Below are 22,321 nucleotides of genomic sequence, written 5' to 3'. Positions count from 1 at the left end.
ACCACTTGATAAATACGGTGCATTGGTTCATATTGTCATCAATGAAGCAACCATTAACCAGAGGATGTTTACTGAGGAACACACTTGTCACGTGATCCTGGGGCACCATCAGGTGCGACCCCACAAAGGATAATGTGGAGGTGCTGAAGTTCCCTGAGATAAAGCAAAAAAGGAACAGAAAGGTTAGTAAAGTTTATTTATTTATCTTCCCCAGTCAGTGTTACTCTGTTTATATATATATATATGGTGTTTAGAAAACACAAAAAGCATACATTTTCCTTCCACTAAACACAACATTTTGAATTTTGGGGGAAAACCTGTGTTATGATTACAAAGCTAGGCCAAGGCAGGAACAAAGCCCCATTCGTCTGAAAGGTTGAATCCTTGGCATTATTGTTTATAAGTGATTGTTCGCTGCATCTGTAATGAAGTGACAGTTGGAGTGGAATGTAATGGTTTCTTTTGATTTCACCAATTTCATTTAAAAATCACAATATTTCATAATGGCTTGTAGGTTGTTTCTTTTAATAGAATACCATACTTTATTCCCCTCGAATCTTATACTTATCGTTTCATCCCAGTGTAAATCCATCATATACATAACTTGGCTATCATCTACTATAATTTTTCTAGAAATTTAAATGATCTCTGTGGTTGAACAGGTAAACCACTATTTTAAAATATCCTTAGTATCATGCTGCATGTAAATAGAATATCACAGGTTTATGGATATCCCCCTCCTGACCCCCCTCGGATTATGACTTTAAAACTATCTTTCCCTTGATTCCAATCCAGAAAGTTTAGTCTTCTTTGACTCACTCTTCTATTTTCATTCCGTGAAACTAAATCTGGTTGATTTTTTTCCTTCTAGCTAGTTCACAGCTCTGACCTATCACCCAGCTAATACAAATGCTAATAAGCTGGCTTCTGAGATTCAAGCCTGCCCATGTTCACACTCCCCAGTTGCCAGACAGGTTTTCCAAAGTCATGTGGTGTCATGTTCCTTTCATACTCAAGTCTTCTCTCTATAAAATCCAAATGACTGACTTTCAAGGTCCTTCATAATCTGGGCCCTCCCTTTCTACCCAACTTTTTCTGAGCTGTTTTTCTAAGTACTTTCTGGTGGAGTCATGCCTGAGTCTCCATGGCTCCTAGAACCCATCTACAAACCTGACTCCCCAGAGCTTCACTCAACAAAATCTCCCCCAGCCTTTAGACCTCTGCGTGCATCCTCTTTCTTCTCTGATGGTTTCCCTGCTCACATCGTCTTCTCTGATGTTCTCCTGTAAAAGCAATCTGTGCTGTTGCTATTACCAGACCATTAAACCCTTAGTGATGAGCTGACCTTTCCATCTCAGAAGGCTTGGCTTGATAGTATATTAATTGTTACTGTAGGTAAAGTGTCTATACCGTGGCTGGCACATGATAAACACTAACTGATAGCTCTTCTTATCTTAATTTCTATATTGTTCATTGCATGTAGCAAGATGCCATGGACAAACTTGCTGACTTCATGATTCGTATCTCAAGAATTGATATCATTTCCATCCAATTGCACCAGCCAAGAATATGGCAGTCATTCTTGACCCTCCTCTCCCCAACCACTATATGAAATCTATCATCAAAGCTTGTCAAGTTTCAGTCAATCAGATCAGTCGCTCAGTCATGTCCGACTCTTTGCGACCCCATGGACTGCAGTACTCCAGGCTTCCCTGTACATCAACTCCAGGAACTTGCTCAAACTCATGTCCATTGAATTGGTGATACCATCCAACCATCTTGTCCTCTGTTGTCCCCTTCTCCTTGTGCCTTCAATCTTTCCCAGCATCAGGGACTTTGCCAATGAGTCAGTTCTTCACACCAGGTGGCCAAAATATTGGAGCTTCAGCTTAATTGTCAAGTTTAGCACCTAAATATTTTGAAATGTTTCACTCTGCTCCATCTCCACCAGTGCAACTTTGTCCCAACTCTCAATGTTCTTCATCATGACTAGTGAAATAGCTTCTTAGAGGGTATCCTGCATATATTCTTAATCCCTTCAATCCCTCTTCTTCACAATCAGCTAGAATAAGAATTTAAAAATAGAATTCTAATTATTCTGTATTCGTTTGCTTAAAAAACTTTACTACACACTGAACTGTGTCCTCACCCCCGAAATTCATATGTTGAAGCCCTAAGCCCCAGTGTGATGGCATTTGCTGATGAAACCTTTGGGTGGTAATTTGGTCATGGGGCTTCCTTGGTGGCTCAGATGGTAAAGAATTTGCCTGCAATGCAGGGGACCCAGGCTCAATCCCTGGGTCTGGAAGATCCCCTGGAGAAGGGAATGGCAAACCACTCTAGTATTCTTGCCTGTAGAATTCCATGGACAGAGGAGTGTGGCTGGCTGCAGTCCATGGGATCTCAAAGAATCGGACACAACTGAGCAACTAACACTTTCTTTTGCTTAGGTCATGAGGGTGGGGCCCACATGATGGGATTAGTGTCCTCATAAGAAAAGCCATCATGGAGAAAGATCTTTCTGCTCTCTTTCTCTCTCTCTTTCAGCCAACTGAGGACACAACAAGAAAGCTGTCAGAAAGAGAGCTCTCACCAGAACCCAAACATGCTGGCACGCTGATTTCAGATTTCCAGCCTTTGGTACAGTGAAAAAATTAATTTATGTTGTTTAAGCTACCAGTCTGCATAGTATTTGATTATGGCTGCTTGGACTGACTAATCTAACCTTTGAACCCTTTGGAGTTGCTCTTAGGAAGAGATGACAGTTCTCAAAATGGCCCACAAGGTCTTGAGCTATCCAGCTCTTGCCTACCTCTCCAGCCTAACCAGAGGCCATTTCTTCAGGGAACCCTTCCCCAAACCCTCAAGATGAGCTCAGGTCCACCTGTTGTTTTCTCTAGCTCTAGAGCAGTGCTTTTCAAATTTAATACGCATGTAAATTCCCCCCAGGGATCTTGTTAACATGCATATCCTAGTTCAGTAGTTTTTAGGTAGATACTAAGCATTGCTAACAAGCTCCCAGGTGATGCTGCTGCTGCTGCTGCTGGTCCATGGACTATTCTTTGAGTAGCAAGACTTTATAGATCTTGTTCACCTTATAGCACTTTTTACAGGACGCAGTGATCCATTTCTTTGGTTAATTGCTTAAGATCTATCTTCTCAACCAGCTTGTCAGTGTCAGAGTCATCACTGCCTCTCCAGCATCTAAGCTAGAATGTGCCTGGCACAGAAGAGGAGAGTATCAGTAAGAACTGTGTGTGGCATGAATGAACTGATCAATACAATGTACTGCAGATCCAAGCTGGACTTCTGTTTTTGTTTTTTTTCCTTTTTCTCCTCCTCCTCTGCTTTGTGCCTGATTTAAATCCCCATCACTTTTTGTCTGTTCTTCACCTCTCTGCCTCCAGTCTAGCCCCTCACTTCTCACTCTATTCACAACACCACAACCAAACTCATCTTTTAAAAACACAAATCGAATAATGACATTACTGCACAGTCTGTCAATGACTCCCTGTTACCATCAGATTATATCTTTTGACTAAGACTTGAGTAGATTCTCTCAACACTCCTCCCAAACTCACTTCCCTCCTATTCACATCTAACAAATTTTAATTTTATTTCCTAGACTGTGTTACTCCTCCTCCCCCTTTTTATGGCCTTGCCCCACGTCATTCAGGATCTTAATACCCAGACCAGGGATCAAACCTGCATGTCCTGAAGTGAAAGTATGGACTCTTAAGCACTGGACCCCCAGGGAAGTCCCTGCCCTCACTAATTTAGAGCCTGGATTTCTTCTGCATGAAACATATTTTATTCCTTTTGCTTTCATCAAATGTATTTCCATCCAACTTAATAAGTACATTAAATGTTGCTGGATGGAAACACATCATCCATCACCTCATGGATGTACTCATCACCTCTCCCAGGAAGCCTTTCCTGACCCCTGAAACATCCCTGACAATTTGACATTTTATTCTTCATAGCAATTATCACATCAATTAGCAATTAAATATGTCTTACTTGTTTATATACCTCACTAGTCTCTATGACAGAGAAGGCAATGCAACCCATTCCAGTACTCTTGCCTGGAAACTCCCATGGATGGAGGAGCCTGGTCATTTTCACTTTTCACTTTCAAGCATTGGAGAAGGAAATGGCAACCCACTCCAGTGTTCCCGCCTGGAGAATCCCAGGGACGGGGGAGCCTGGCTGGCTGCCGTCTCTGGGGTTGCACAGAGTCGGACACGACTGAAGCGACTTAGCAGCAGCAGCAGCAGCAGTCTCTATGAGAGCCGTGACCATGTCTTTCTTACTCATTAGTTTATCCCAGTATCTAGAATATGTAGCAATATAATAGACATTTATTAATAGTTATCAAATGGCTGAGGGCTTCCTAGGTGGCACTAGTGGTAAAGGACACCCCTGCCAGTGCAGGAGACATAAGAGATGCAGGTTCAATCCCTGAGTCACGAAGATCCCCTGGAGAAGGGCATAGCAACCCACTCCAGCATTCTTGCCTGGAGAATCCCATGGACAGAGGAGCCTGAGGGCTGTTTAATGGTTAAACGGATAAGCTTAAAAATGTGCTCAGTTGCTAAGTCGTGTCTGACGCTCTGCGACTCCCTGAACTGTAGCCCTCCAGTCTCCTCTACTGGAGTTGGTTGCCATTTCCTCCTCCAGGGACTTTTCCTGATCCAGGGGTCAAACCTGCATCTGCTGACTCTCCTGCACTGGTGTATTCTTTACCACTGAGCCACCTGGGAAGCCCAAGCTTGAAAATAGCACTAGTAATAAAGTGTCAAAGGCAAATTCAGGGTTCAAGCAAAAAAAAAAAAAAATGATAATGATAGAGACAATGGATTTGATCAATATATTAAAAATATTTCTCTAGACAAGGGAAAGTTGAAATATTATAAAAGCAAAAAAAGCCATGTAGTTATGATCATCTTCTTTGTTGATACACCAGAGTTAGCAAGCTTAAAAGCAAGAGGAAAATTAATCTTTGATGATGTGCAAAGTGGAGGTGATTTCCATAGAAACAAAGCCTTCCTTCGAGTGGAAATGGATAGGTGTCCTAGAACAGGTGCAAGTGTTGAGTTTCCGGAAGAGATGGCTAGAAAGGAGAAGTTTGTTTACAGCAAGAGAGAAATGAGACAGGACGACAACTTGCAGATGGGCCACGTCCATGACAATTCAACCTCAGGGCACATTCCACTCTCAGGATAATATTTCTACTCTATATTTCCCTACTTAGTCCTTTAGTAGATACGGTTTTTATTTTCCTTTGGTAGGCTACCCACTCCAGAAGCCGATGAATGGGCTTCTCTGGTGGCTCAGATGGTTAAGTTCTTCTGCAACGCAGGAGACCTGGGTTCGACCCCTGGATTGGGAAGATCCCCTGGAGGAGGGTATGGGAACCCACTCCAGTATTCTTGCCTGGAGAATTCCATGGACAGAGCAGCCCAGCGGGCTACAGTCCATGGGGTAACAAAGAGTTGGACACAATAGAGCAACTAAGCACATTTTTACGTATAAATCCTATTGGAAGTTGTTTGAGGACACAGACCATGCATTTAAGTCCTGTTGTATCCTCTATACCGCCTAGCATGAAGTAGTGCTGAATTAATTTTGGTTGATGGATTTTTATTTATGAATCTGGAGAAAAGTTGCAGAATTAGAAGAAATGAATAGGTTTTTTTTAAAAAAACATGCAGGTTGTTGAAAATGCAGCAAGAAATAGAAACTTTGTTTTACAATTGTTAGAAAAAAATTATAGTGTTTTCAATTAAATTTATTACAAAAAATTCAACTGGTTCCTACATTTTCTCTGTAGGTCCAGGGGCAGTAGACTCTGGGAAAAATTAAAACTAATGCTTCTGGGTTAAAAAACATAAATTGCCTAAGGCAGGTAAATGAAATACTGTCTGAGAAATCCTTTGCATAGAACATTGCACATAAATGCTTCATATGTGTTAACTACAACTCTTATTACTACTGCTGTTATTATCATTATTTTTAATTTCTAGTATTCTAGCAAGATTTCGTTGAGGAGTCCATGTGGTTATGGACTAGAGACTTCTAACCTTTCTTGGTCTGTGGCAGTATTTTTTTCACTGTACCCCTGGGCCAAAGAAACGTCTGATTGTTCTATTTATTAACTAGGTCCTAACAACTTAGTGTTTAGGTTTTCACAAGTTTGTAGCTGACTGAAAAGTTACTAAAAAAGTTTGAAAGAAAAAACAATATTTTTATTTCATTCTTGAATAACCCTAATTATTTATTAACGAAATGTGAGTGCCTACTGGGCACTGCCTACAGTTCTCAAAGCTTGCAATAAGATTGAAAGCTGGTTTCCTGCTCCATATTGACTTCTGTGCAGCACTTGCTTTTCTTCTTAGCAACTGCTAAAAGTCTAACTTTGCAAAGATATATAATATCATTGAAAGGAATGGAGTGTGAGTCTAATATTGGAATTGAATTACCTTGAATTAATAGTTTGCACAGTGTCTGACAAATGTTGAATATGTCTGTGTTTCCCCTGGAAATATGAAATATCGCACGGAAGCCCCTGTGTTCACTGCAATCTCCCAGGGTGACTCATCGTTCAATTTGGGAGCCATGGCACTAAAGCAAGAGTTGAGATAGGTTAGCCAACATCACCTGTCCCCATGGGTTTTTTTTTTTTTTCCTTCTGGTGTGTCAGCTGTATCAGGCTTGTCCTGAGGTTCAAGGACATTTATAGTTGCAGAGACAAGGTCAGGACATGTCCATCCCCGAAACTGAGGGCTTTAAAAACAGACTTCTAAGAAGTGGGTGAACTTTATGGTCCTCAGAATTTCAGCTGCTTGTGGGTCAAAGGGAGAAAAATGCGTTGGATCAAAGAGGACGCTGATGTTCACAGGAAGAACTTGATAGTGACCAGTTACTCTTCAAAATGATGAATTCTGAAAACAAATGCAAAGAGGAAGAAACAATGAGTCTTTTTCCTATAATCTGTCTTCGATAAGACCACACACGTCTTTTGCAGCTCATCCCCATGGTTCTTCTAGGCCGGCTGTGAGATCACCATGCTTCCCTTCCATTTCCTGTTGTGTCCACCATAACTTGACCCTTCACTTATAAGAGAGGGTGAGTATTCTTAGACCTTGTCTCTACCTTCTTGTAGCCAAGTGGTATGCCTGACAGAAGAATCCTGCGGACCTGAAATTCCAGAGAAGGCTGGCAGGCTCCCCTGTTGGGTTACCTGAAAGAATTTCCCATCCATTACTCCTGCCCATCTTCTGAGTGAGGAATCAAGCTGGACTGGGGTTTAATAAGAACTGGATGGAAGGACATCTACGTACTTGGTTCTACTTCCCATTCTTTTCCATGGCACCTGCCACCTTTTGCCGTAATATATAATCTGCTTGATATTTATTGTTTATTGTCCATTTCCTCCACTAGGATGTAAGCACCCACAGGCAGGGAGCTTTTCCAGTTTTGTTCATCAGTATAGTCCAAGTGCCTATCACAGTACTTGACATGGGACTGATGATAAATATCCATTAGATAAATGAATAAAATATGAGAGGTCTGAAATGTGAGTAGGAAATTGTGCTTGAGACACAACCAGCAAAGTTGGAGTGGCACTTCCTGGGGTCCTTCCAAGGGTCATTAGTGAAAACCAGGGTTGAGTCAAGACCCATGACTGAGGGTGAAACTTTGTACCACCCAACAGTGTCATGTCCGACTCTTTGAGACCCCATAGGCTATAGCCTGCCAGGCTCCTCTGTCCATGGGAGTTCTCAGGAGAATACTGGAGTGGGTTGCCAGTTCCTCCTCCAGGGGATCTTCCTGACTCAGGAATCGAACCTGCATCTCCTGCACTGGCAGTTGGATTCTCTATGGACTGAGTCACCAGGGAATCCCCAACATCTTTTAACTGATGCCAGATCTTCCTTCTCTATGGAGGTCCTCAACTTTGCTAAAACTTGTGACCAACTTGAGACCAACATGTCCCCAGGGCTAACTTGCTGCTCATTACTTGGGACCACTTTACCTGAATGTGCCTGTGGCTCTAGGACATCTTAGACCATGCATTCACAGCTGTCCCTCTTGTTCAAACCTTGGAGACCATTTGCCCAGGTTTTTCTGGCCAGCAGATGGTCCTTGGTGGTTCTATAGGAACCTGTGTGCAGAAATATCCTTCCAAATCATAACTGTATCTAAATTCTATGTTTCGGTGAAAACACCAGGTTCTGGAAAATGAGTTATTCATCTCTTCCTTCATCAAATACCACTCATGACAAGTGCTCCTCAGGAGTTCCCATAGTCTTGGGGGTTTCAGAGAGGGTCCAAGCTGCATGAGAAGTCACTTAATCGTGTTTGACTCTGAGCCATGCTATGGACTGCAGCCTGCCAGGCTCCTCTGTCCATGGGATTCCCCAGGCAAGAATACTGGAGTGGGTTGCCATGCTCTCTACCAGGGGATCTTCCTGACCCAGGGATTGAACCCACATTTCTTATGTCTCCCTGCGTTGGCAGGTAAATTTTTTTTTACCACTAGCACCACTTAGGCAGCCCTCCAAGGGGGTGGAGACAATTTATTAAATATTTACATAGTAATTACTATGTGTTGTGTACAGCACTATGAAATACATGCCATTACCATCCCAGCCTTATTTTACAGAGGAGAAAAGTCACCTTCGCAGTAAAGGACCTTTCTGGGACCACATGGCTACTCACTGGTGGAGCCCATCTACCCCAAGCAGGCTGGCTTCAGAGTCCATTTTCTTTGCCCTAGTGCATGCTGGCTCTAAGTGTAACAGAGAAAAAAATCACACAGTAAATTAGAAGGTGTCAAGTGTTTAAAAAAAAAAAAAAGAAGGAAAAGTAGGACGCAGTACGGGGGACCAGGCAACCTTACAATGAGTTGGCAGGACAGGCCTCCTTGACACCGTGTCCTTTGAGCTGACATTTGCAGAGGTGAGGGGTGTGTCATGGGCTGTTGGAGGAGCCTGTTCCAAGCCGAAGATGCAAACTCCAGAGAGAATTCTGGAAGGCCTTCCCGTGGGAGGGACTTCTGTGCTCTGGCCTCCAGTTTGTCAGTGAATCCCACCCCTTGTTTCTTCATAGTTTTTCTCAGCTCTGTCCCGTTCTCTCCGTTGCTGTTTCTGTGGTTGAGTCGCTCAGTTGTGCCCAAGTCTTTGTGACGCCGTGGACTGTAGCCCGCCAGGCTCCTCTGTCCATGGGATTTTTTAGGCAAGAATACTGGAGTGGGTTGCCTCCTCCATGGGATCTTCCCGACCAGGGATCGTAGTACCGCCTGTTCTCTCCTTACTAATGGCATAATCCATTTTTCCATTAAGTTCAGTCCACTGGCTTCTGTCTCTCTGACTTCCAACCCAGGACTCCCCCTCACTGCCCTCCCTCTGTCAACCATCAGAAGGGGAACAGATCTTTCTTTTGGCTTCTAAATGTCTCCCTGTTTCCCTTTTCACTAAATTTAGGCTGATTCATCAAATCATCATCTCATGCAGATAATCCATTGAGATCTCACTGTATATTCTCGATCATTAAAATTTCAAACTTATATAAAGTGTCTTGAATTTTCTTCGAAGGCCATGTGGCATGTTTTGTAATAAAAATTTTATCTTTGTTCAAAAAATAATTTGTCCAAAGAGAAAGCATCTGGCTTTATCTGCTACAGGAAAGGGATCATGCCATGGAGAGATTTTTTTTTCTTTTCTTTTTACCAGAAATGGGCAATTATTTAGCCTTCCATCTGAATCAGAGAGAAAAACAGGTTCACCTTAGCAACAGGATTCTGATGCCGATGTCATCACCTCGCATCATTCTGGTCTCATGTCACTGTGTTCTGTCTCTAAAATCTTAAACCTTTAAATCCCAACACTTTATAGATCTCTGTATTGAAGAGGCTTGACGAGAAAGGAAGAAATCACCATAGTTAAATATTCACTGAGTCATAATCCTGAACTCTCTTAAGCCGGTCTCTTTTCTACAGCCAAACAAAATGAGAACAGTTCCTTTTCGACTCACTCCAATTTTTGCCACGGCTTTGCCTGCCTCCTTATATCTCTCCACCTGAGCTGAAGCCCACGCGTTCCCTCTCTGTGCCCCCAGCCCATCGGATGGCCAGCCTATCCAACAAGCCCGATCACTTACAAATGTAATTATTTTATTTTGCAAAGCAGCCCAGTCCTGAGGCGATTATCATGAGATTACAATCGTGGAGCCTAGGGCTGAAAGATATCTTACTCTGCATCTAGATCCTAGCCCCTTATTTGAAGGCGAGGAAACAGAAACACAATGCGTGGCTTTTATTAAAGCAGAAGAAATTTTAACCCTCTAGAAGTTTGTACTGCCTCAAAATTTCAGAGAGGATTATCACAGGGGGTCAGACTATACACTGGGTATAGTATAGTCTATCAATGGACATGGGTTTGGGTGGACTCTGGCAGTTGGTGATGGACAGGGAGGCCTGGCGTGCTGCGGTTCATAGGGTCGCAAAGAGTTGGACACGACTGAGCGACTGAACTGAACTGAATACTATAGACTACTTGGACCCAAATTTCCTGCATCCCTCCCCAGGCCCTTCCCCAAGATCTTCTCGATACACAAAAATTCCAGACACCTAACTGGCTGAATTACAACAGCCAGAAATCCTTCTTGTACCAGAAACTGGTCTGAAACTCCTCCACTTAGAAGTTTAAATACTGACTGTGGTCTCAAAATAAATAACTTTTCAAAATTCACGGTTGTGTGGGATGGTTTAAGTTATATTTATTTATAGTAATACACATTTGTATATATGGACAGGAGAAATTTGCTGTCAATGAACAGAAAACTATCCACATACATATGACACTTTGGCTAACCTAGGTTCTCAGCTTTCAAAACCGCAAGCTCTGCTATAAACACAAAGACTTCCTTCATAAGCTCTCATCACACATTAACTGTCATGTTCCAAAAGTAATTTCAAAAGTTCTCCATTTGCTGGATTCCTGACTAAGAAGCACAGATGATATTTTTAATCTATTTTAATCTTAAAGTTATTTTTAACATAATTAAGCACTTATAACTTTGCTTTATATATACTTGGAGTTACATAACATTGCTGAGCTAATAATTTGCACCACACTTTAAAAAACTCTGCATTCTCAAGATTTCATGTTTAAGTATAATGAAGAAATTGCCTTTTGGTTGGAAATCAACATTTCCCTTTGAAAGAATTTCTTAATATTGAAAACAGCAAAACAAAAAATTTCCGACCTTCTAGAAATGTAAGCTTCACCAAATGGGCAATTAGAATGTGTTTTTCATACTGAATCAACTAATAAGTACTCGTTGCCCTAATTAAACTAACTGACACCCCAATATGAATTTTATCATTGTTCTCAGGAGGAAAAATGGGCTAATTTATCTTTATGTCTTCAATAGTGGAAAGATTATTATTAAGCACTTGTATACTCTCTTTTGAAAAGTGCTTTACAATAACATCACTTCATACTTGTACTCAATCTGGGAGGCCACTTTCTGTACGTTCATTTTACAAGTAGAGAAACTGAGGCACCAGAGGATGAAGGCTTCACCCTGAGTCTCTAAAGAAACTAGGTGGCTGGTGAAACCAGATTTTGTGTAAAATTTAGGCCCTTCAGTGGCACAAATACTCTAGACATAGTCTAATCCTGAAACTTGAGCAAAGATTCAGACTCAATTGCCATGCTTTAGCAGAGAGGTGGCAAGTGAAATTTTGGTGAGTTCTCTTGTTCATGAAGAGGAAAATAAAGGGGAAAAGGATTGTTTTGGAAACATGAAAATACAGAGAACTTCCTGAATGTTCTAAAGAAAACACAGAGGTTTAATTTTAAAATGCATAATTAAATTACTTAAATCATTTCTTTATGGTATTCTGAATTCATATCTTACATGTTTTTAGCTGCTTGGGTGGCCTGTTTGATTTTACTGCCCCCCGACTTTAAAAGCTCTGCTTAGTGGACAAACCAGATACAGCTTGACAAATCAAACAAGTATTTTGTAAGCGCACATTTTCAGTTAGTTTACTTAGTCCCTGAGGTAAATGTCCAGGGCCACTATATATAACCAGAGAGGTTATGCATGGCAAATTTTCAGGGTGTTATTCAGGTGACTGCATTCTGTAGTCACCATTCATAAAACACATGCTCCTCTGGAGTTAGGCAGTACGCAACCTGCTCAACTGTACATGTCTGTCCAGTTAACGTCTTTAGATTAAGATTGGAGTGGTAGATGCCAGTGGGGCTGGTCACAGATTTGGCACTTTTAGATAATCTTTGTGTTTCTCCTCTGACTTTTTTGTAGTCTTCTGTAAATGCTTTCAGTATTTTTTCATATCTTTCTCAAACCTCTGACCCATATACATCTACAACTGAGACTTCTCTCCACTGCTCCTAATAGCCTAAGGACTAGGAACTAGGGTTTCTGTATCCCAGGAGACTGATAAAATAAATCCATGAATCAGCTTTTAGTTCTAGAGTTCTAGGAACAGTCTAGTTCTGTTGTACAATCTGGGCCAGGCTGCAGCTTCCTCAAAACGTTCGAGTTCCGGCTTTACAAAGGAATCACTGGTATGGAGCTGGTCTCACTACTTCACTCCCTAAGTCACAGAAAACAATCCCAAGCATTGAGTTCTACATTTATTCGTTGGTGCCATCAGAGCCCAAAACTTTCCCCAATTTTTTTCCTGCTAAGTACTGGTCTTGCGTGATGATCTGGAGAAATTTAAAAAATGATCTTTAGATTTGTTTAAATTTTTAGATTTGTTTGGGAAACACTGAATGCTGTGTTGTCCACTTGGAAACTCACACAGTGTGTTAGCATATTAAAGGCTCTGAGAAGTCCTGCAAGAAATAAATTTGTTAGTTTTGTTTATGTCTGAGCTTATTTATTTTTCATAGCTCCTATCGATGTCAAGAATGAACTTTGGGAAACATTAGTCTACAGAATAACATGCTCTACAAACAGTGCTTCTCTATATGATTTAAAACTTTCTCACCCTTACTAGTTAGCTAGTTTTTAGCATCCATGATAGTGTGCACAGCACAACCTTGACCATTTACAGGTTCTCCCAAGCACCTCATGGGTTTTCACTGTAGAATGAGTTGAGCATCACAACCCTACATACAACAAAGAGAAGGAGGAACCTGGGGGTCCTAGGGACACAGAGCTGAATAGAGAGAAAGCAACCACAGATAGGTGACCAAGGGAACTCAGGGAAGGTAGCCCTGTTAGCTGGTCCTGTTTTATTAAATCCGTCTTGGGTGGTGAGTTGCTCAGTCGAGTCTGATTCTTTGAGACCCTTTGGACTGTAGCCCACCAGGCTCCTCTATCCATGGGATTTTTCAGGCAAGAATACTGGAGTGGGTTGCCATTTCCTCCTCCAGGGGATCTTCCCAACCCAGGGATCAAACCTGTGTCTCCTGTGACTCCCATATTGCAGGCGGATTCATGACCCACCGAGACATCCAGGAACCCAAATCCATCTTACATTTGGGGAAATCGAGGCTTGGAGAAATGAAATGTTTGCTTTAGCTGACACTATTCATTCAGTGAACAGCTTTAACCTGAACCCACATGGCTGACTTCATATTCCCTGCTCTTGCACGTCGTTACGTTTGGCATAATCTTCCACTCTCGCTAATATCGCCACTACGGAAGAGGCATCACGATACAGTGAGTGCAGGCTCCAGCCAGCCCTCAAGTCCAGCTCCCTGCTGCCCACTGATGAGCAGGTGACTTTGCCTGGGGTCCTGTCTGCTTCCGATTCCTCATCTCTTCAACAGGGAATAGTAATCCACACAGGCCGGTTGATAGGATGAAGGGACTTGGTGTTCAGAAAATACTTTCAATGCTTCTCATTACTATTCAAGTAAATGATAGTTGCTACCCATTGTTTTTATTACTATTCTTCATAGCTTAATTCTCACATTTTACAGGTTTCACAGCCAAGGCTATGTCAGGAACTGTCAAGAACTACTGGGATCAAATGTAAAATTGAGTCCTTCTCTCTTTCCTCTCTCCTAAAGCTGAAGGGATACTATGGGACCTTAATATATGAAAAATCACATACTTGGCAAGTAGACTGTATGATACCCACCCATTGTGTGGTGAAGAGTGAGAGGACTGAGCGTGGAACTAGAAAATAGAAAACATCCAAGTGGCTTGTGCTCTGAGGCTCAGAATCATGTGACTCACAATTCAGACATGAGGGTGAGTTTTGCTGGGTCAAACGCTTTCTTGCTGACTCATGGCTGTGGATGTAGCTGAGCGAGACAAGGGGGTGCTGAGAGCTTAATCGAGTCTCTGACTACTCATTGGCTTTTGTATTGATTGATCTAATAGCTTTGATCTATAATCTCGAAAATAACTCATGGTTTTTATTTTTTTCCATAATGGTGGGAATACTTGCCTGAGGGGACTGAGCATTTTATATGATTTAAAAACAAAGGAAAATACATGTGAACTATTTCCAGTATTCCCAATATTTCTCCCTTTGTGTCGTCTTTTGTCTTAACAAGGTTGATTACATTCTGGATTAAAATTTAACATCGGCAGGGCATTTAATACATCAGTATATTTTGATGACACCCTACTGCAGCAGAGAGATGAATTTCACATTCTATTCGGGTCAGCTATGTAAATCAGCCACATTAATGAGCTTTATTAAATCATCTTAGTAAAAGCTCCACTGTCTTAACTGTTTACCTAAATCTGTGTCCAACAAAAAACAGCTGTCACCTTCTGACAAATCTTATTCTGAGAGAGAGTTTTCTTCTTATGAGGGGGAAATTGATATCAATTGTAATCCATCCTAAATGTCCTATGTAGAATCTTTTAAGAGGATGCTCTGTTATAAAATGCAAGACTCATAGATTCCAACTTACTGTTAAGGAAGAACATTGATGAAGGGAAGAGTTCAAGGGGAACACTGTGCTTCTGACATTTCACTTTATATGCCGAGCATTACTTTACAGAAATCATTGAACAGCTGTAAGACAATTTTGTGAACTTGGGGTGTCAACATCTAACAAGTGTGGGGGACAGGTGGAAGTGGGTTGAACTGCAAACCCCTTCCTACTCTTGTAGAAAAAAATATTTCCTAAATAAATTGATACATAATTTTAAAACTGCTAAATAATTTTTAAATGTTGAACATTCTTAAGAAAGTATAGCTTTCTTTTCTTCCTTTAACAGTACATTCAAATAGTTAACGCAAATAAATGCTTTTATAATAAATAAACTCTATGTGTTCAAAGAAACAAAGCTAAGAATTCCTCTTGTCAGTAATACTTTGTTAGCAGTTTGAGTTGCCTCTATATACTTAGATTAACAAAATTGTCTTCTTCCTTTGAAAAAAAATTTTTTTTTTGCCATGTCCCTTGGCTTGTGGGACTTTAGTTCCCCTACCAGGGATTGAAACTGTGCCCTTGGCAGTGAATGAGTGGAGTCCTACTCACCGGACTGCTAGGGAATTCTCCAGATTGTCTTCTTTTGAATGTGTTTTGTATAGCCTTTTTTTTTTTTTAGATTTTTTTTTCTTGGATGTGGATAATTTTTAAAGTCTTTATTGAATTTGCTACATTATTTTTTTTTTTAATATTTTGGTTTTATAGTTACAAGGCATGTGGAGGCTTAGCTCCCCGACCACGGGTTTAACTAGCACCCCCTGCATTGGAAGGCGAAGTCTTAACCACTGGACCACCTGGGAAGTTCCTGAATATATTTTAAAAAATATTCTAAGTGGATATTTTATTATTCCAGATAAGTCTTTTTCTAAGACACTTACTAACCGGTCAAGGCATTAAATCCAAGCATGGATCTTAAAACTCTCTCTGGTTAAGCTCTGGAACCTTGTAACACTCTGCAGCCCCCACCCCACATGTGGAAAACTAGGATTTACTGAATTGAGAAGATGAGCTCATGTTCCGGGCTGTAGGAGATGGTGACACAGTGACGTGGCAGTTCTCTTAGGAAGGGGACACACATCCCTGCTCTGACTGTCGGGTAAATCAGATCCTCAGGCTGAGACTCGGGAGACCGACCCTAGGTAGGCAGAAGAGGGAAATGAACTTTGCCAGTTAAAAATGAATGAGCGACACATCTGGTGATGACAAGCTTTACAGTTCTTTCAGGACTTCTTTCCCTGGTTCATTTATTCATTATCATTCATTCAATTAAACAGTGTTTACTTAGGGATTTCCCTGGTGGTCCACTGGTTAAGATCCCATGCTCGCACTGTAAGGGGCCTGGGTTCAATCCCTGGTTAGGGAACTAGATCCCACGTGCCACAACTAAGGGCCCAACACAGCCACAAAGATCCCTTGTGCTGCACCTAAGACCTGGCAGAGTCAAATAAAAAAAAACAAAAACAATGTTTATTTAACACTAACTTTGGGCCAGGTAACCTGCCTGCCAATGCAAAAGACATGAGAGACACAGGTTTGATCCCTGGGTCCGGAAGATCCCTCAGAGAAGGAAATGGCAACCCACTCCAGGATTCTTGCCTGGAGAATCCCGTGGACAGAGGAGCCTGGTGGGCTACAGTCTCTAGAGCCGCAGAGAGTCAGACATGACTGAAGCGACTTAGCACACAGGCATGTGTTGGCTAGTGCTCTAGGCATTGGCGATCCATAAAAGATGAAAACGGTCACAAATACAGGCCTTCATGGGCTGGGGAGAGCATCATCATTTTCTAAGTTAGTAAGTAAATTACATAATGTGTTAAAAGATGATAAATGCTGGGTAGAATAGTAAAACAGAGAAAAGAGATAATGAATACGGATTCAGGTGGTGGTTTATTGTATTAATTGGTTGTCAGGTGAGGCCACCCCAATAAGGTTGTTATCTGATCAGACATTAAGGAATCAAGCCATAGCAATACCTAAGACATCAGCTTTTGAGGTGGAGGAAAAACGAGGACGAAGAGCTTGAAGTAGGGGGATCTTCTCTGGAGCACACTGGGGTGGTGATGAAAGAGGTCGAGGAGAGGTTGGACCAGTTACAATGAGTGGATGAGGGTGACAGCCAGACGTGCCCTGGACAGACGCTCTGGATATAGACTCATATGATAGTCTATAGACTTTGGCTTGTATGATAGAATTATTGAACTTTCTGCACTTAACAATGTATATGTGAATTAATAAGGACCTCTACGTTAGCAATGTAAAGCACCAGTTTTTTGTTTCTACATCCATACACTTAGCAGTGTTTAAAATGGGTATTGGCTAAATACTGCTGACTACCCACCCCCTCATGTTCAGAAGAGCCTGGCGGGCTATGGTCCATGGGGTCGGACAGAGTCGAACACGACTTAGGGACAGAACAACAACCACCTCCCCACCCGCTTACCAAAGTCTTCTGCAAAGCAGTGGGCCTCTTGACCTTTTTATTGAATGTGGTCTATGTTACGAATGAATTGTTATTCCATGAAAAAAGACAAGAAAAACTGTTGGTGGAAGAACTAAGGAATAAAGACAAACACAGAAGGAGAAGAGAAGCCAAAGGGAGTCAACACCAAACAATTCCTTTGGCAGTGAACGAATGAATGAAATCTGATGGCTGTGACAGACCACACATCCAGTCCCAGGCCAAAGCCACCTGTGGTGCCCACTTCTCAGCTGAGTGTAAGACATAAGACTGCTCTGATTTTGGTAAAGATTCATATTTATAATCAAGAGCATTTCTTTTCTTTTCCTTTCTGCAGTCAGCAATCGAGCTTTACGACTTCTTTGCTGCATGTCTTATAAAAACTTTAGTGAGTACTCCTTCTATCTCAAAACCTAGGATCATAGTATTCACATATTTTATTCATTTCGTATTTCTTTTTTAACTGTTACAGTAGATGTAAAGGAACAGAAAGCCCTGAGATAAGGCAGCTTTTCAAATAATGACAATCACGGCAATAATATATGAGGTAAAATTTGACTGATTACAAATGTGCTGGGGTTGTTTTAAGGATTCTGCATGTATTATCTCATTTAATTTTTATAGCCCTATGAGGAAGCTACTTTACATGCCTTCTATAACTGGAGAGGCAGTAAGTGGCAATCTGGAACTGAAAACTTCCTCATTTTGATTCCAGAACCTATGGTCATCATCTCAATGCTCTAGTGACAGGATTTTTTTTTCTATGTTAACTTTTTGTTACGGAAAAATTCAAACATGAACAGAAGTAGAAGGGATAGCATAAAGAGCTCTTATGCATGCATCACCCAGTTTTGATAATTATCAATAAGGCTGGTCTTGTTTCATCTATTTTCCCCCCAATACTGATTAATTTTGAATCAAACCAAGACATCCAGATCATTTCATCTATAAACATCTCAGTATATATTTCTAAAACATAACTTTTAAAAACAATAACCACAATACCATTATCACATCTTAAAAGTATTACTAATAATTCACTAGAAATGACAAATATCCAGTCTCAAGCTATAGTTTAACTACAAAGGCCATAATTTTTTAGGTAGGACATGATTTGGTACAGATGAAGAAATCAATCTACCAACTCCTAATTGTATCACTTGTATTCCAGCATTGACCCTTAAATTGTGTTTGATCAAATGAGACTATTTTACATGCAAGTTGCTGAGGCCATGTATTTCTCCAAATGGCATAGTAGAAAGCAATAGGATTTAGGAAATCTAGTTTTCAAGTTTTGGCTCTTATGTTTGAGTTTACTGCTTGTATTCTTGGGCTTTAGTTTCCTATACATAAAACAAGGAACTTGGACTATCAGTGGTTTATCATTCAGAATTCCCAAATTCTAGAACTTTCTGAAGGTTATTTTACATACACACACACACACACACACACACACACATATCCCAAAGGGGTTTTATTTCGTAAATAAGATTCCCTTAGTGGACTGTCTTTCTAAACTTGAAAAGTGGAATCATTGGTGTTAAAAAGGAACAAGATGTAAATGATTTCCAATAGCCTCTTCCTCTAACACTCAGTGTATTTATCTATCTAGCCATTCACCAGTCCATTTATCCATCCACCAGTACACATGCCTACCTGTGTATCTAGGAAGACATATGTCTAAAAGTAGTTTTTTACTAATACGTGAAATGAAGCTATTATTTTTCACAGAATCCAAAACACAGTCAAGCAAGTGAACTATAACATTATAAGTATGCTTGCTTTGTTATGTAATATGGAGAAAAAAGGGGAAAATTGCAACCTCAGATGAGAATCAGACAGGAGGGCTTATGTGTTTCTAAAGAGAAGATGGTCTTTGAAGTTTCACTTTTCTTCTTATGGGCAGATGACTCTGACCCTCACTTCCCCCTGCCCCCCTCCCTAGCCTTGTTTTACCAAGAAGAAAGTGATAGATCATTAAAATCTCATCACTTAAGGGCTTCAAGGAAGAAGTGGCTTGCAAAGAACTCCCCCCCCCCCTTCCTAGGTTGTTAGCTTAATGAGCAAGAGAGAGGAAATAATCTCAGAAAGAAGAGAGTCTGAGGTCAAAAGTGAGGAGAGAGGGTAGGATGGATGAAGAATAATGAACCTCCATAAACAAATTTAGAGTTTAAAGGAAAAAAGGAAGGGCATCCAGTACTGCAGGACCTTGGGCAGAAGTTGGGTAGCCGAGGTTCTCAAAAGAACCATTTAGCACCCCCTTCCTAATGCATCGGGGACTTGTCTCCAGAACAGAGGGCAGAGCAAAGCGCCTGCTTAGTGTGCAGTGATTCAATATGTCTACTTAAAAGTGTTTTAGTTGCTCGGTAGTGGCCGACTCTTTGGGACCCCATGGACTGTAGCCCACCAGGCTCCCCCGTCCAGGGAATTCTCCAGTCAAGAATAATGGAGTGGGTTGCCATTAGTTTAAAATCCTACACAACTGCTTCATTCATCTTTAAGTGTTATCTGTAGGTGCTAGGATATTAAATAAGACACTCAAATATAAGTCATATTTGAGGGATTAAGTTACTTGCACATTTTCAAGAGATGTGATCAAAATTTATTTAAAACTGTTTACAGTCAAAATCATAAAAAGTGTAATCCAAGAGGATTTTTTTTGGCTGTCCAATGTCTATTAATGTTCTACACAGAAAGATAACGTGTAAAATGCAAATATTATGAGTAGAAATTCTTAACAACCGTGGTGCATTGACTTGGTTCAGCCAAATCTGTGTTTCTCCGGATTCCTTTCCTTGTACGGTTCTGGGTTAGCGCTGGTCACAAGAGACATTTGCTGGGAGGAGAGGAAGGGCAGTCGCAGCCATATTTGGGGCGCTTGGAAGGTCAGAGCTAGGCTCCAGGGCCCACAGCCCACGTGTGTGCACATCACCCTGACCCCGTAGCGGGTGGGGCTGGTGTGACGCAGCATCCTACTTCACCCCACCTCCACCTCTCGCGAGATTGCTCCTTTGGCTTTTCCGAGGTTCAGAGCAGGTGTGTGCATCTCTGTGAGGAGTCCCCAGCTTCTCCCCACCTCAGCGGCGTCGGGGCTGCCAGTGGGGAGACACAGGTGTGGGCCCTATTTGATCTTGAAGGCTACGGTTGATTTTGTCGGGCTCCAGTTCATAAGTGTCGGCTCCCCGCTCTCAACCACACCCAGCTTGCTTCCTCACTTGTCGACCTTGCTGACCCAACGGCTCCATCTCTTGATCCTAAGATGGGGTGCACAACCAACAAGAGACTGCACCACCAGCTCCCACAGGTGCAGACAGGTCTAACCCCTGTAACAAAGCCCATAAATAGCAGTTCTGCTTCTTGATCAAATCTTGACTGGTACACTCACTCTATGAGGTACGAAAACCATTCAAAGACTGAAATTCTTTCTGTGCTTACTAGAAAAAGTATCCTCCAGAATGCCTATCAGTTCAGTTCAGTTCAGTCACTCAGTCGTGTCCGATTCTTTCCAACCCCACTGATTGCTACATGCCAGGCCTCCCTGTCCATCACCAACTCCGGGAGTTTACCCAAACTCATGTCTATTGAGTTGGTGATGCCATCCAACCATCTCATCCTCTGTCGTCCCCTTCTCCTCCTGCCCTCAATCTTTCCCAGCATCAGGGTCTTTTCAATGAGTCAGTTCTTCCTATCAGGTGGCCAAAGTATTGGAGTTTCGGCTTCAGCATCAGTCCTTTCAATGAATATTCAGGACTGATTTCCTTTAGGATGGCTGGTTTGATCTCCTTGCAGTCTAAGGGACTCTCAAGAGTCTTCTCCAACACCACAGTTCAAAAGCATCAATTCTTCCATGCTCAGCTTTCTTTATAGTCCAACTCTCACATCCATACATGACTACTGGGAAAACCATAGCCTTGACTAGATGGACCTTTGCTGGCAAAGTAATGTCTCTGCTTTTTAATATGCTGTCTAGTTTGGTCATAACTTGTCTTTCAAGGAGTAAGCGTCTTTTAATTTCATGGCTGCAGTCACCATTTGCAGTGATTTTGGAGCCCAAAAAAATAAAGTCTGCTGCTGTTTCCAGAATGCATATAAAGTCTCCTGAACTGGCCAATTCATTTATAAGCAATGAATATTGCTTATAAAATTGTAACTGGTATTTCTTGATTCATCAGAATATCTATTAATTAATATTCTGTGCATTAAGACTAAAAGGTCAAAACTGAAATAATTCTAATTAATTGCTGCAAAGGAGGAGGGCAAGGGAGTTTCCTGGGATGGGACTAACCACATGGGAAATTCCTCAGATATAGATAGAAAGTGGGGGTTTCCTTTTGTTTGTTTGTTTTTAACATATTTATTTTATCTTTTGGCCGTGGTGAGTCTTCATGATGCAGGTGGGCTTACCCCCATCAGTTGTAGCCAGTCTTCCACTTAAAGGAGACTGGGGACATAGTAGGTACCAGGTGGAATTCACTTTCCGGCAAAAGTGGTGATTGGATGCTACGGGCTTCCCAGGACAGCAAGGGGAGAGTTTCTGGTTTCTGTTGCCCAGTTCTGAGGTGAGAATTGTGATGTCTGCTCCCCATAGCAACAGTAGGGGCTTGGTGGTATGATTTGTGCTCCGTTCCTGTTAAATAGTCTCCAAGCCTGATTCTTTGTATATTCTGAAGACTTTATGAGCTAGGTAGGCAGGATTAAACACTTAATCCAATTAGACTAGATTCTCTTACTTGTGATTAAGAATCCTGGCTGATGTAGACACGTAACAGGAACACATCAGAATCCTTTTCATTTCTAAGCAGTTGCAAGATCTGAGTCCTTTTGTATCTATCTGCAAAGTGCCTTTAGAGTTTGTCTTCTTCTTTCTCTCCCAATGTAACTGTCCAGAGAGGCTCTGATAATAGCTTAATAGGGTGTC

Source organism: Bos indicus x Bos taurus, chromosome 12 (assembly GCF_003369695.1).
Source record: "Bos indicus x Bos taurus breed Angus x Brahman F1 hybrid chromosome 12, Bos_hybrid_MaternalHap_v2.0, whole genome shotgun sequence".
In the NCBI taxonomy this organism is placed as follows: Eukaryota; Metazoa; Chordata; class Mammalia; order Artiodactyla; family Bovidae; genus Bos; species Bos indicus x Bos taurus.
Note: the sequence above shows the minus strand (reverse complement) of the source record.